This window comes from Sciurus vulgaris (genome assembly GCF_902686455.1).
Source record: "Sciurus vulgaris genome assembly, chromosome: 17".
Taxonomy (NCBI): domain Eukaryota; kingdom Metazoa; phylum Chordata; class Mammalia; order Rodentia; family Sciuridae; genus Sciurus; species Sciurus vulgaris.
Window position 1 is genome coordinate 58144541 of NC_136478.1, and position 16224 is coordinate 58160764.

Sequence of the window (16224 nt, forward strand, 5' to 3'; positions counted from 1 at the left end):
TGCTTTATGATTACCCTTATGTAGAGGACCAGGCAAATTGGTATGAGCTCTTAAATGTCCAACAAACATAGGTTCTTTACATTCCCATAAGAACTTTTGTGTTTGAAGAAATAACCTAAATGCTGGAGTATGAGGAGATATAGTTCCAACCAATTCTAATTTAGAAATTGCTTGAGCAATATAATTACTGTCTGTAAAAAGATTCATGGATTGTTCCTTGAATTCTATAAGGGCTATGACCACAGCTTCCATTGCTACCAATTGAGCAGACTTATGAGAAGAAATATGAGTGATAGTATTTTGGCAAGTGACCACTGCAGGCGTACCATTAGAGGATCCATCAGTAAAAACATTTAATGCTCTAGGAATAGGTTGTTTTTTAACTACCTGAGAAAATATAACAGGATGGTTTAAACAAAAGGATAATAAGGGAGATTTAGGAGTATGATTATCAAAATTTGCAGAAGTAGAGCATTTAGCTACAGCCCAATCATTATCATTGGCACATAAATACTCAACTTGTTGGGTTGAGTAAGGAGTGATAATAGTAGTAGGATGAATTCCAAATACTCTAATTGCAGATTTAAGTCCTTGAAGAATGAGTTGTGCTACCATGGAAGTATAGGGTTCAATTACATTTTTTGGAGACACAGACAAATGTATCCACATCAAAGGTCCCTCTTGCCAGAAAACACCTGTGGGCATATATTGAGAAGGAATTACTACAAACAGAAGTGGTTTTAAGAAATTAATTCTATCATGGTGGGCACACTCAATTGCCCTTTCTACTCTACTTAAAGCTTCTCCTAGCTTCATTAGTTAAAGATCTTGGAGAAGATGGATCAGGATCCCTATGGAGTATGTCAAATAAAGGCTTTAATTCTCCTGTGGAGAGGCCCAAAGTTGGCTGAAGCCAATTAATATCCCCCAGTAGTTTTTGGAAATCATTTAAAGTGGTTAACCAATCTTTACTGAGCTGGATTTTTTGAGGTTTGATGAATGTGTCCAAAACTTGAAATCCTAGATACAAGATAGGGGATCTAGTTTGTACTTTTTCTTCTGCTATGATGAACCCATGTTGTTTTAGGCTGATAACCATATCCCCAAATATCTCAGGGAGGTTCTGATGATCAGGATGAACTAATAGAATGTCATCCATATAATGGAGACAGATGAGTTTTGGATACTTTTTTCATATGATTGTAAAACTTGTTTTACAAAAATCTGACATATAGTTGGGCTGTTTGCCATGCCTTGAGGCAAAACCTTCCAATGATATCTTTGATAAGGACTTTCATAATTAATAGAAGAAACTGTAAAAGCAAACCTAGGAGCATCTATAGGGTGTAAAGGAATAGAGAAGAAACAATCCTTAATATCAAGGGCTATGAGGTGAAAATCCTTGGGAATGGTTATAGGATTAGGAGGTCCTGACTGAGTAGGTCCCATAATTTGCATAGTTTTATTGATTTCTCTAAGATCATGTAGAAGCCTCCACTTTCCTGATTTTTTCTTAATTATGTATATTGGAGAATTCCATGGGGAGGTAGAAGGCTCTATGTGACCAGCTTCTAACTCTTCTTTAACCAATTGTTGGGTCGCCTGTAGTTTTTCTCTAGATAGGGGTCACAGAGGGACCCAAACTGGTTTATTAGAATTCCATCTTATTTGTAATGTTTTATTTTCAGTGTCCCCTAATGAAAATATCCTAATCCTGCCCAAGCCTGATTTTCCCTAGCCTTAATGTGTTCAATGTTTCCTTGTAAATTTTTGCCTAATCCTTTGCCTGGAACATACCCTTGTTTCTTCATTAACATCCAACCTTTGTTACTAGAGCCGATAGGCTCAGTGGTAAGACATATTCCCAATTGCTGTAATACATCCCTTCCCCATAAGGTAACTGGCAAACAGGACAAAACATAAGGCTGAAACATTCCCTGATGTCCTTTGTCATCTTCCCATTTTAAAATCTTTGCGCTCTGTTCTGGGCTATTACAATATTCAAGACCTTTTAGAGTACATGATGCCTGTTGTAAAGGCCACTGTTTTGGCCAGTGTTGAGAATTGATAATGAAAGTAACAGCCCCTTCTAATTCAATGCCCTGTACTTTGAGTTTACACATAGGTCTCTTTGAACAATCTTGAACCCAGCAAACCATAAGTTCTGTGTCAGTGGAGCCAAAGTCTCTTTTGTTTCGGTCTTGTGGTAAACATCTAAACATTTCATGAAGACTAGGGAGGAGGAGTAATTGAGTGATTCTGTCACCAGGATTAACAGCAATAATACCACAAGGGGAACTAAGCATTATTTTAATTTCCCCCTGAAAATCAGAATCTATAACTCCAGGGAGTACTTGAAGCCCTGCTCTAGTAGTTGAACTCCACCCTAAGAGAAGCCTCACCATGCCAGGTGGGAGGGATCCTCGGATTCCAGTAGGAATCAATTGACCCCCATCTCAGGTGTTAATACTATTTGGGCGGTGGAACAGAGGTCCAATCCTGCACTTCCTTGTGTTCCTCTGTTAAGGGAGTCAGCGGGTAGAAAGGATTGTGTTGAGGAACCATCTGAATTCGTGATCTGACATTGTTCCCCTCTAAAGCCCCGTACATTTGTGGGCCCCGAGGCAAAGGGCCCTGTGTCCCATTTTTTGAATGATTTTGTAACATCTTTTCCTCAATATCAGTAACTGTTCTGCACTTGTTAGCCTAATGTTTTCCCCTCTTGCACCTAGGGCACAGACTTGGGGGTTGAGGGGCCTTAGGTTTGTCGATAGCTGCTCCCTGACCCTTGTTAGGGTGAACTCCTCCAGAGTTATTTAGAGGAGAGACACCTCTCATGGCTGCCGCAATTATATTTCCTGTAATCTCTGCCTCATTGATATCTTTACAAAGTTTTATATAGATAGAAAGATTCCTTTTATTTTTCCAGGGCCTGATATCCTCTTGGCAAAATTTGTTAGCATTTTCATAGGCTAGCTGGACAACCAAAGGCATAGCTTTCTCTACCTCTCCAAAAACTCTACTTGCCGTCTGTAGGAGATGATACACAAATTCTGCATATGGCTCATTGGGTCCCTGTATAACACTGGACAGACTGCCCTGAAAATCACTAGTCCCTTGTATGGTTTTCCAAGCCTTAGTTGCTCCTGCATATATCTGGGCATACACTCCAGGATCATATTGATTTTGTGTATCTATTGGAGCCTATTGGCCTTCTCCTGTTAGCATATCAACATTTCTACCAGGAAACCCTGCTGCTGCATTTCTGCGAGCAGTTTCAACAGATATTTCTTGCCACTGAGCTCTCCAAATAAGATATTGTCCTCCAGATAACACTGCTCTGCATAACTGTTTCCAATCAGTAGGAGTCAAATTTAAATTACTCAAAGACTCAAGCATACTTATGGTAAATGGTGCCTGAGGTCCATATGTCATAACTGCCTCTTTAAAGTTTTTAATGGTTTTAAAATCTAATGGTTGATGGTATCTCTGTCTATTTTGGTCCTCAAATATGGGCAGGTCCCATGAATTTTGGGGTTCTTTGTATTCAAGGGCGTCTAAGTGCTTAGAAAGGTCCTGAATGGCCTTGGTCAGAGGATCCTCCCATGGTGGTGCAGAAGGCTGAATAAGATTTAGCTCTCCCCTACCTTTTCCCCTTGTTTTTCTTAAATTATCTGAGTAATTACTTTCTAAGTCACTACCACTCAATTCTTCCTCACCTTGTTCTCCTTGTTTAACAGATTCTTGCTCTTGTACTTCTCCTAAGGCTTCTGCACTCTCAGCAACACTTTCCTGGATGCTAGGTTTAGATGAAGTTAAACATTCCCAAATTAATTGCCACATAGAAAACGTTCCTTTAGGAAAAGGAGCCCCCTGTTTTTCTGTTGCTATTAGATCCTGTTTATGAAGATCCCCTTGTGGCACCTTGAGCAGCCCTTCCTCTATAAACCTTGGGCTTACTTTTGCTACATTTTAATACATCTTTTTTGACCTTAGTCCTTTGTGTCTTTTAAATTTCTGACCCCATTTCTTTTTACTATCTCTCACCCTTAAACCGCTCTGGCCAGACTCCCGCGAGGTTCCTCAGTACTTACCCACCATGCTGAAGTCCCTGTACAGGCCACCACTTGTTGCCACTTGCAGCAACGAGACAGCGGGAAAGAATTAGAGGCGGACTGGGAATGAACAACTTTATTTTTCTTTAGTGATGCTTCCTTGCTTGCTTCCTTGCTTGCCTCTCTCCCCAAGTAGATGCGTTGGTGCCAACACCAGCTCCGCCTTCCAGGATGGCTAAGGCCTCTCTTTGCCTTGTGGGACAAGATACCAGTGGCATCTTCCCGGTCCAAGTGCAGGTCTTGCAGGCTGAAGTGCAGGCTGAAGTGCCGGTCTCGCGTAGAGCGGTGCCCCCAGGAGCCCAACATTCCTGCGTGCTCCGTCTTCCAATGCCTCATGTGGGCGCGGTTGCTGGGGCCGCGGTGCAAGTGCAGCCAGGACCGTGTGTGCGTGTAAGGGCTGGGGAGGAGGTGTTGTGCGCCAGCAGGTGGGCACATCCTCCCCCACGCGTGCTCACGACCTCTTCCCCAAATAGTTGCAAGCATGTCCCTACATGAAATAATATCAGAAAAATTTCCAAACCTGAAAAATGAAATGGAAAATCAAATATAAAAGGCTTACAGGACACCAGGTGCACAAAGTTACAACAGATTCATACCAAGGCACATTATAATGAAAATACCTCACATTCAAAATGAAGATAGTATTTTAAAGGCTGTGAGAGAAAAGTGTAAGACTACTTATAAGGGGAAACTAATACAGATATCAGCACATTTCTCAGCTCAGACCCTAAAAGCAAGAAGGGCCTGGAATAATATATTTCAAGCTCTGAAAGAACATGGATGCCAACTGAGAATCCCATACCCAGCAAAACTAACCTTCAGATTTGATGATGAAATAAAATCTTTCCATGATAAACAAAAGTTAAAAGAAATTACAAATAGAAATCCTGCACTACAGAATATTCTCAGCAAAGTATTTTGAGGAGGAAGTGAAAAACAACAATGCAAGTCAGCAAAGGGAGGAACTACCCTAAAGGAAAAGTCATTCAAAGGAGAAATCCAGTCAAGTTAAAAACCAAAAATAACAAGGTTATCTTCCCGTGCCTGTGTCTTTCTCCCTTTGTGCCTGTGACTTCTTTCCTAAGGACACATTTGATTGGGTTTAGGGTCTACCCTATCCCTGCATGATATCATATTAATAACTTTAACTTAATTACATCTTCAATTACTCTTTTCCCAATAAACTATATGGAAATATTCTGGAAAAAAAAGGCCAAAATAACCAGGAATACAAACCATATTATTGAACAAGTTTTCTGCCTTAGAGGGGTGAGGGTGACAGTGTCACCTACACACAGACATGGGGGACTCCATGGAGGTGGTGGTGAAGCAAAATCCAATTATTGTGCATCAAACTTTTGGTTACATAGACTATGCAGCTGCTTATGTGAGGGGAGGCCCCTTCTGCATCAACCAATGAAAAGGTCATTAACTCCACTTATCACAGATGTTCCCAAGGCTACAGGCAAGCATCATGAGTCCACTGGTTGGCGTTCCAATCTAGCCTGAGTGGTGGGCCTTTGCTCACCTCATTGACTCAGTGACTGCTGCCAAGTATGCCTGTGGGATCTTACCTACATCATATCACAATAATAAACCTGGATGTTAATGGCCTAAATTCAATAATCAAAAGACATAGAGTGGCAGATTGGATTAAGAAAGAAAGACCTAACAATATGTTGCCTTCAAGAGACTCATCTCATAGAAAAAGACATGCACAGACTAAAGGTGAAAGTATGGGGTGGAAGAAACATATCATGCACATGGACTCAGTAAAAAAAGCAGGGGTCTCCATTCTTAGATAAAGTGGACTTCAAACCTAAGTTTGTCAGAAGGGATGAAGAAGGACATTTCATACTGCTTAAAGGAAGCATAAATCAGCAAGACATAATGATTTTAAATATTTATGCCCCAAACAATGGAGCATATATGTATATCAAACAAACCCTCTCAATTTTAAGAGTCAAATTGACAAAAACACAATAGCGGATGACTTTAACACACCACTCTCACCACTGGATAGATCCTCCAAACAAAAACTGAACAAAGAAACTATAGAACCAAAGAATACAATCAATGATAATAGAGTTAAAGGACATTTAGAGAGTATTTCATCCATCATTGAGTGAATACACATTTTGGATTCCTTTGAATATACATATGGATTCCTCTCCAAAATAGACCATGTACTATGCCACAAAGAAGGCATTAGTAAATACAAAAAAATAGAGATACTGTCTTGTATCCTATCAGACCATAATGGAAGGCAATTAGAAATCAATGATAAAATAACAAACAAAAACTACACCTGGAGACTAAATAACATGCTATTGAATGAGGCAATAATAACAGAAGTCATCAGAGAAAAAAATTTAAAAATTCTTGGAGGTAAACGAGAACAAAGATACAACATATTGAAGTCTGGAGAACACTCTGAAAGCAGTACTAATAGGAAAGTTCATTGCCTTGAGCTCATACATTAAAAAAATCAAAGGTCAACTACTAAATGACCTAACATTACATCTTAAAGCCCTATAAAAAGAAAAACAGATCAACACCAAAAATAGTAGAATACAGGAAATAATTAAAATCAGAGCTGAAATCAATGAAATTGAAGCAAGAGAAACAATTAAAAAAATCGACAAAGGTTGGTTCTTTGAAAAAGTACACAAAATAGACAAACCCTTAGCCACACCAACAAAGAGAAGGAGAGAGAAAACTCAAATTACTGGAATTCATGATGAAAAAGATCAGGACTGACACCACTGAAATACATAACATAATTAGAAGCTACTTTGAAAATCTATATTCCAACAAAATAGAGAATATCAAAGACATTGACAAATTTTTAGAGACATATGATCCTTCCAAACTGAACCAGGAGGACATACACAATTTAAACAGATCAATTTCAAGCACTGAAATAGAAGAAGCCATCAAAAGCCTACCAACCAGGAAAAGCCCAGGAACAGATGGATTCTCAGCTGAATTCTACAAGACCTTTAAAGAAGAACTGATACCAATACTTCTCAAAGTATTCCATGAAATAAAAAAGGAGGGAACCCTTCCAAACTCATTCAATGAGGCTAGTATCACTCTGATTCCAGAACCAGAAAAAGACTCATCAAGGAAATAAAACTTTAGACCAATATCACTGATGAACGTACATGCAAAAATCCTTAAAAAATACTGGAAAATCACATACAAAAACATATTAAAAAGATAGTGCACCATGATCAAGTGGGGTTTATCCCAGGAATGCAATGTTGGTTCAACATCCAGAAATCAATACATGAAATCCATCACATCAACAGACTTAAAGTTAAGAATCATATAATTATAAAGTGTTTGATAAAATACAGCACCCCTTCATGCTTAAAACACTAGAAAAAATAGGAATAGTAAGAGCATTCCTCAACATTGTAAAGGCTATTTATGATAAACCAATGGCCAACATCATTCTTAATGAGGAAAAGCTGAAATCATTCCCCCTAAAAACTGGAACAATACAGGGATGCCCTCTTTCACCACTTCTATTCAGCATTGTCCTTGAAATACTAGCCAGAGCAATTAGACAGACTGAAGAGATTAAACAGATACAAACAGGAAAAGAAGAACTCAAGATGTCACTTTTTGCTGATGACATGATTCTATATTATAGGATCCAAAAAACTCCACTAGAAAACTTCTAGAACTAATAAATGAATTCAGCAAAGTAGCAGGATATAAAATCAATATGCATGAATTTAATGCATTTCTGTTAATAATGATGAATCCTCTGAAAGAGAAATTAGGAAAACCACTCCATTCACAATAGCCTCAGAAAAATTAAAATACTTGGGAATCAATCTAACAATAGAGGTGAAAGACCTCTACAATGAAAACTAAAGAACATTAAAGAAAGTAATTGAAGAAAATCTTGGAAGATGGAAAGATCTCCCATGTTCTTGGATAGGCAGAATTAACATTGTCAAAATGACCATTCTACTAAAGGTGCTATATAGAGTCAATGCAATTCCAATTAAAATTCCAATGACATTCCTCATAGAAATAGAGAAAGCAATCATGAACTTCATCTGGAAGAATAAGAGATATCAAATCATGAAAAGAATCCTGAGCAGAAAAAGTGAAACAGGAGGTGTCACAATACCAGACATTAAACTATACTACAGAGCAATAGTAACATAAACAGCTTGGTATTGGCACCAAAATAGGCAGATCAATGGTACAGAATAGAAGACACAGAGACAAAATCACATAAATACAGTCACCTCATACTAGACAAAGGAGCCAAAAACATAGAATGGAGAAAAGATAGCCTGTTCAACAAATGGTCTGACAAAGCTGGAAATCCATATACAATAAAATGAAATTAAACCTCTATCTCTAACCCTACAGAAAACTCAACTCAAAATGGATCAAGGACATAGGAATTAGACCAGAGACCCTGCACCTAATAGAAGACAAAGTAGGCCCAAATCTTCATCACATTGGCTTAGGATCAGACTTCCTCAACAAGACTCCCAAAGCACAAGAAATCAAAGCAAGAAGAATCAATAAATGGGATGGACTCAAACTAAAAATCTTTTTCTCAGCAAAGGATACAATCAACAATGTGAAAAGAGAGCCTACAGAGTGGGAGAAAAATCTTTTCCACATGCACTTCAGATAGAGCACTTATCTCCAAAATTTATAAAGAACTTACAAAATTTTACACAAAAAATACAAAGAACCCAATCAATAAATGGGCCAAGGAACTGGACAGACACTTTACAGAAGAAGGCATACAGGTGATTAATAATTATATGAAAAAGTGTTCAACATCTCTAGTAATTAGAGAAATGAAAATTAAAACCACCTTAAATTTTTATCTCACTGCAATTAGAATGGCCATTATCAAGAATGCATGCAACAATAGTTGTTGGCAAGGTATGGGGAAAAAGGCATACTCATAACTTGCTGGTGGAGTTGCAAATTGGTGCAGTCAATCAAAAGCAGTATGGAGATTCCTCAGAAATCTTGGAGTGGACCCACTTTTTGACCCAGTTATTCCACTCTGTGGCTTATGCACTAAAGATTTAAAATCAGCATACTACAATACTACATTAATGCAGCCACATCAATGTTTTTAACAGCTTAACTCACAAAACTAAACTATGGAACCAACCTGGATGCCCTTAAATTGATGAATGAATAAAGAAACTGTGGTATATATACACAATGGATTATTATTTAGCCATAAAGATGAATTAAATTATGGCATTTGCAGGTAAATGGATGGAATTGTAGAATATCATGCTAAGTGAAATAAGCCAGTCTGAAAAAACAAAAGGCTGAATGTTTTCTTTGATCAGTGGATGATGATACATAATGGGGTTTGGTAGTTGTGGGGTAAGAGAAGAATGGAGGAACTTTGAATTGTATAGAGGGAAATGAGAGGGGGAGGTGTGAGTTTTGGAAGGTGGAAAGAGAAGACATCATTACCCTATATACATGTATGATTACATGAGTTGTGTGAATCTACATTGTGTATAACTATATAAACTAAAAGTCGTACCCCATTTGTGTACAATGAATCAAAATACAGTCTATAAAAATAAAAAGAAATGCAAAATATGGAGGGTGAAAGGATTTATAGAGAGAGAGATGTGTTTTTCCTTTTTCCTGATAAAAATACGTTGCAGTCAGTTCAAAATCATTTATTATGACTACAAAATCTGTTTAGAGTCTGATGGTAACCAAGAAACAAGTTCTTTAAAAGATACCTTAAATGTGAAGAGCAAAGGATCACAAAATGCTCTGAGAGAACCCTGCTTAACCACGAAGAAAGACACCATAGGAGGAAGAAAGGAAGAAAGCCTATGAAATATCCAGAATACAAGGACTAATGTGACTTTTAACATCTGATTCCATGAGCATCACTGAGTTTCTGCAATTCACTTATTTAAGTAAACACAGTGTCCTTCAGGTTCATTCCTGCAATTGCACAAAATGGTTTTAAGGAAGATTAGTGGACTTTGAGAGAACCCAAGTATGTAATTAATGAACTCAAGGAATCAACAAATCCATAGAATGAAAAATGAAGGAAGAAATGGAAATCAGTAAGAAAACAACAAAAATCCCAGGGCAGATAAAAACCCATGAGTGAACTGAGAAATTCACTAGTGAGCTTCCACAGCAGAATGGATGAAGTAGAAGAAAGAATAAGAAATAATCAGTCAGAGGAGAAAACAGAAGAGCAAAGATAGATTGTGGGACATACAAACCATTACCAGGCAGAAAGACATGCATCTTGAGAAGGAAGGAGGAAAGTGACAAATGGACAGAGGGTCATGGCAGGAAAGAACGTCTAAATCTCCAAAATATGGCAAGGAAGCCAACATCATGGTTGGTTACCTCAAGGTTGATAATGACATTGAATCTGGAGAGATTCACAAAAAGACTGTTGGGATTGTATCTTTAGGGAAAGATGTAGAAAAGTATTGAAAGTCAAAAGAGAAAACTAATTCACTCTGTATCAGTGGTCCTTGAAGAGTCTGCAGTTCAGTCCTCAGCAGATTCCTAGCTATCAAGAGGAGCGTGGGATTAAATATGCAGAACACACTGCATATACCTGGCACAACAGTCCTTCAAAAATAAATTGTAAGGATCCAAGATGGCAGACTGGAGGGTGACTGCATTCCATATTGCTCCAGGACTCAGGATTCAAGAAGAAGACATATTGCAAGACTAGGGACCAGCTCAGAGCTGCCAGGCGAGACTTCCCCACCAGGGCAGTAGAACTCGACAGCCAGGAACAGTGTGGATTTGAGTCACCAGGTGAGACTTCCCTGACATACAGGTAGAACCAGAGACCCAGGCCCAGACCAGCTGGGCCCCAGCCCACAGTCTAGTGCCTCTTCGGCCTACCATCAGTCAACACATGGAGGTGCCTCTGCCCACTATCAGGGAATATACCTTACCTGGAGGCCATCATCCCTAGAGGGGCAGCTTCTGTTGTGGATCACTGCATTATCAGGTTCCTCAAAGACTTCAGGCTACTGAAGACTAGGAAGTGAGTTATTGGAAACCTGCAGGGGCACTATAAGTCAATAGGGGGAAACTTCAATATCTCAGATTTTCACTCCTAGAGGGGAAGATATCTGAGTAATATGAGAAAAAGGGAAGCAAATGTCCCAAACAAACCTAGATGCTACAACAATAAAATCCAACAACAGCATGGCAGAAGAAATGTCAGAAAGGGAGTTCAGAATGTATATAATTAAGATGATCAGAGAAGCAAATGATGAGATGACAGAGCAAAGGCAGGCTTTGAATGATTGCACCAATCAACAGTTAAAAGAGCAAATGCGGGAAGCAAAAATCATTTCAATAAAGAGTTAGAGATACTGAAAACAAACAAACAAACAAACAAACATAAATCCTTGAAATGAAGGAAACAATAAACCAAAGTAAAAACTCCATAGAAAGCATAACCAATAGGATAGAACACCTGGAAGACAGAATTTCAGACATTGAGACAAAATATTTAATCTTGAAAACAAAGTTGACCAAACAGACAAGATGGTAAGAAATCATGAACAGAATCTATAAGAATTATAGAATTATGAAAAGGCCAATTTTAAGAATTACTGGGATTGAGGAAGGCAAAGAGAAAAAAACCAAAGGAATGAACAATCTATTCAATGAAATAATATCAGAAAATTTCCCAAATCTGAAGAATGAAATGGAAAATGAAGTACAAGAGGCTTATAGGACTCCAAATATACAAAATTACAATGGACCCACACCAAAGTACATTAAAATGAAAATACCTAACATACAAAATAAAAACAGAATTTTAAAGGATACAAGAGAAAAAAATCAAATTACATTCGGGGAGAAACCAATATGGATATCAGCAGATTTTTCAATCCAGACCCTAAATACTAGAAGGACCTGGAATAACATTTTTCAAACTCTGAAAGAAAATTGATGCCTAACAAGAATTTTATACACAGAAAAACTTACCTTCAGATTTGATGACAAAATAATATTCTTCCATGATAAACAAAAGCTAAAAGAATTTACAAAAAGAAAGCCAGCATTTGCTGAAAACATATTCAGCAAAATATTCCATGAGGAAGTATGAAAAACAATGATGTAAATCAGCAAAGGGAGGAACTACCCTAAAGGAATAGTGTTTTCTGTGATTTTGGGGTCTTGCCCCCAAATCTTTGCTTGTCCCAATATTTTGAAAACTTACCCTTTTTATCCTCTAGTTATTTCTTGGACTCAGGCCTTACAGTCACCTATTTAATCTTTGTGAGTTGATATTTTCTGACTGATGAGAGATACAGTGGTGTAGTTCATTCTCATGATGTAGATGTCCAATATTTTGAGTCCCATTTATTCAAATCATTGTCCTTTCTCCATTGTGTTCTTAGCACCATTGTGAAAAATCAGTTAGCTGAACATGTGTTTTGTTTTTTTTCCCCAAGGATTTTATTTTATTCCATTGGAAATTCTCTTTTTATGCCAATATCAAGCCATATTGTTTACCACTGCTTCATAGTCTATTGTGAACCTGGGTAATATAATGTTTCTTGCTTTGTTATATTTGCTCAATAAGATTTTGACTATTCAGTGATTTTTTAGGCTCTATATGAATTTTAAGATATTTCCTAGTTCTTTGGCACCTTTTAGAACAGACTGTTCATTTTCTTATTGCAGTGCGATTACAACAACTGGGTGGTAACATTTTGAAAGAATCAATGGAAGTCCTACACCTTTGTCCACCTGTCTCAAGCCTTTTATTCTCGACATGAGGGACACTTTCATCTCCATTTAAATTTAAAGTTGTTTTCCTTGCTTTCTGATTAAAAGACCACTGGAATTTTGATAGATATTGCATTGAATCAGTCATTCACTTTTGGGGAATTTGGCCTCCTAACAAGCTATGAACACCAGATATTTTCCACTTACTTACTTCTATCATGTTAGAATCAATTCTAGGATCAAACTTAGGGCCTCCCTGACACTAGGCAAGCATTCTGCAGCTCAAGTACATTCCCAGCCCCCAGATCTGTGAAAATTCTTCTGACTGTTTTTGTCATTTTCTGTGTGTGAGTCTCTCCCCTCCTTCATTATATTTTTAAAAATTTATTTATTTTGATTCACTGTACACAAAGGGGTACAACGGTTGTTTCTTGGTTGCACACAAAGTAGAGTTGCACCATTTGTGTAATCATACATGTACCTAGGGTAAAGATGTTTATCTTATTCTGTTATTTTCCTTCCCCCCACTCTTTCCCACCTTTTCCCCCTCTATATAATCCATCCTTCCTCCATTCTTTCCTACTCACATTATGTATCATCATCTGCTTTTCAGAGAGATTATTTGGCCACTGGTTTTTTGGGATTGATTTATCTCACTCAGCATGATATTCTCCAACTGCATCCATTTACCTGCAAATTACTTAATTTTATTTTTCTTTATTACTGAGTAAAATTCCATTGTGTATATATACCACAGATTGTTTATCCATTTATCAATGAAAGGACATCTAGATTGGTCCCACAATATATGTATTGAAAATTGAGCAGCTGTGAACATTGATGTGGCTGCATCACTGTATTATTCTGATTTTAAGTCCTTTGGGTATAGGTCAAGGAGTTGGGTAGCTGGTGAAATGGTGGTTCCATTCCAAGTTTTTCAAAGGAATCTCCATACTGCTTTTCTGAGGGGCTGTACAAATTTGCAACCCCACCACCAATGAATGAGTGTACCTTTTCCCCCACATCCTTACCAACACCTACTGTTGCTTGTATTTTTGATACTAGCCATTCTAATTGGGGTGAGATGAAACCTCAGAATAGTTTTGATTTGCATTTCTCTAATTACTAGAGATATTGCACATTTTTTGTAGATCTTCTGATTGCTTGCAGATCTTCTTCTGTGAAGTGTCTGCTCATTCCTTTAGCCCATTTATTGATTGGGTTATTTGTATTCTTGGTGTAGTTTTTTGAGTTCTTTATCGATTCTGGAGATTAGAGCTCTATCCAAAGTGTGTGCGGCAGAGATTATCTCCCACTCTATAGGCTCTCTCTTCAGATTGTTGATTGTTTCCTTTGCTGAGAAAAGCTTTTTAATTTGAATTTATCCCAAATATTGATTCCTGCTTTTATTTCTTGTGCTTTGGAAGTCATGTTAAGGAAGTGTTGTCCTAAGCCGACATGAGAAGATATGGACCTAATTTTTCTTTTGTTAGGTGCAGAGTCTCTAGACTAATTCCAAGGTCTTTGACTCATTTTGAGTTGCGTTTTGTGCAGGGTGATAGATAGGTGTTCAGTTTCATTCTGCTGCATATGGTTTTCCAGTTTTCCCAGCACCATTTGTTGAAGAAACTACCTTTTCTCCCTTTTATGTTTTATGAATCTTTGTCTAGTATAAGAAAACTGTATTTATGTGGGTTTGTGTCCATGTCCTATATTCTGTACCATTGATCTACCTATTTTGGTGGCAACACCATGCTGTTTTTTTTATTGTTGTTCTGTTGTATAGTTGAAGGTCTGGTATTGTGATACCCCCTACTACTCTTTCTGCTAATGATTGCTTTAGCTATTCTGAGTCTCTTATTTTCCCAAATAAATTTTATGGTTGCTTGCTCTATTTCTATGAGGTATGTCATTGGAATATTAATTGGAATTGCATTGAATTTGTATAGCACTTTTGGTAGTATGAGCATTTTGACAATATTAATTCTGCCTATCCAAGAACATGGGAGATATTTCCATCTTCTAAGGTTTTCATTAATTTCTTTCTTTAGGGTTCTGTAGTTCTCATTGTAGAGGTCTTTCACGTCTTTTGATAGATTGATTTCAAAGTTTTTTTTTGAGGCTATTGTGAATGGGATAGTTTTCCTAATTCTCTTTCAGAGAAGTCATCACTTAAAAATAAAAATGCATTAAATTACTGAGCATTGATTTTATATCCTACTACTTTACTGAATTCATTTATGAGTTCTAGAAGTTTTCTCATGAAAGTTTTCAGCTCTTCTAAATATTGAATCATGTCATCATCAAATAGGGTAGATTGAGTTCTTCTTTTCCTATTCGTATCCCTTTAATTTCTTTGGTCTGTCTAATTGCTCTGGCTAGAGTTTCAAGGACAATGTTGAATAGAAGTGGTGAAAGAGGGCATCCCTGCCTTGTTCCAGGTTTTAGGGGGATTGCTTTCAGTTTTTCTCCATTTAGAATGATATTGGCCATGGGCTTTGCATTGATATCCTTTACAATGTTGAGGAATGTTCCTACTATTCTTATTTTTTCTAGTGTTTTGAGCATGAAGGGGTACTGTATTTTATCAAATGCTTTTCCTGCATCAAGTGACATAATCATGGGATTCTTAACTTTAAATCTGTTGATGTGATGAATTACATTTATTGACTTCTAAATGTTGAAACATCCTTGTGTCCCTGGGATAAAACCCATTTGGTCGTGGTGCACTATCTTTTAAATATGTTTTTGTGTGTTATATGCTAAAATTTTGCTAAGAATTTTTGCATCTATGTTGATTAAGGTTATTGGTCTGAAGTTTTCTTTCTTCGATGTATCTTTGTCTGGTTTTGGTCAGGGTGATATTAGCTTCATAGAATGAGTTAGGAAGAGTCCACTCCTATTTCTTGGAATATTTTAAGGCATATTGGAATGAGCTCTTCTTTGAATGTCTTTTATAACTTGGCTCAGAATCCTTTTGGTACTGTACTTTTTTTTCTTGGTAGACTTTTGATGACTTCTTATATTTCATTGCTTGAAAGTGATCTATTTAAATTGTATAGGTGTTCCTGATTCAGTTTGAGTGGATCATATGACACTAGAAACCTGTTAATGTCTTCAAGGTTGTCTTTTTAGTTGAAGTATAGATTTTCAAAATATCTTCTAATTATTTTTTGTTTTTCAATGGTATCTGTCATGATGTTTCCTTTTTCATCCTGAATTTTAGTAATTTGAGATTTCTCTCTCCTTTTCTTCATTAGTGTGCCTAAGAGTTCATCAATGTTTATTTTTTCAAAGAACAAACTTTTTATTTTGTCATTTTTTTGATTGTTTCTTTTGTTTCAATTTCTTT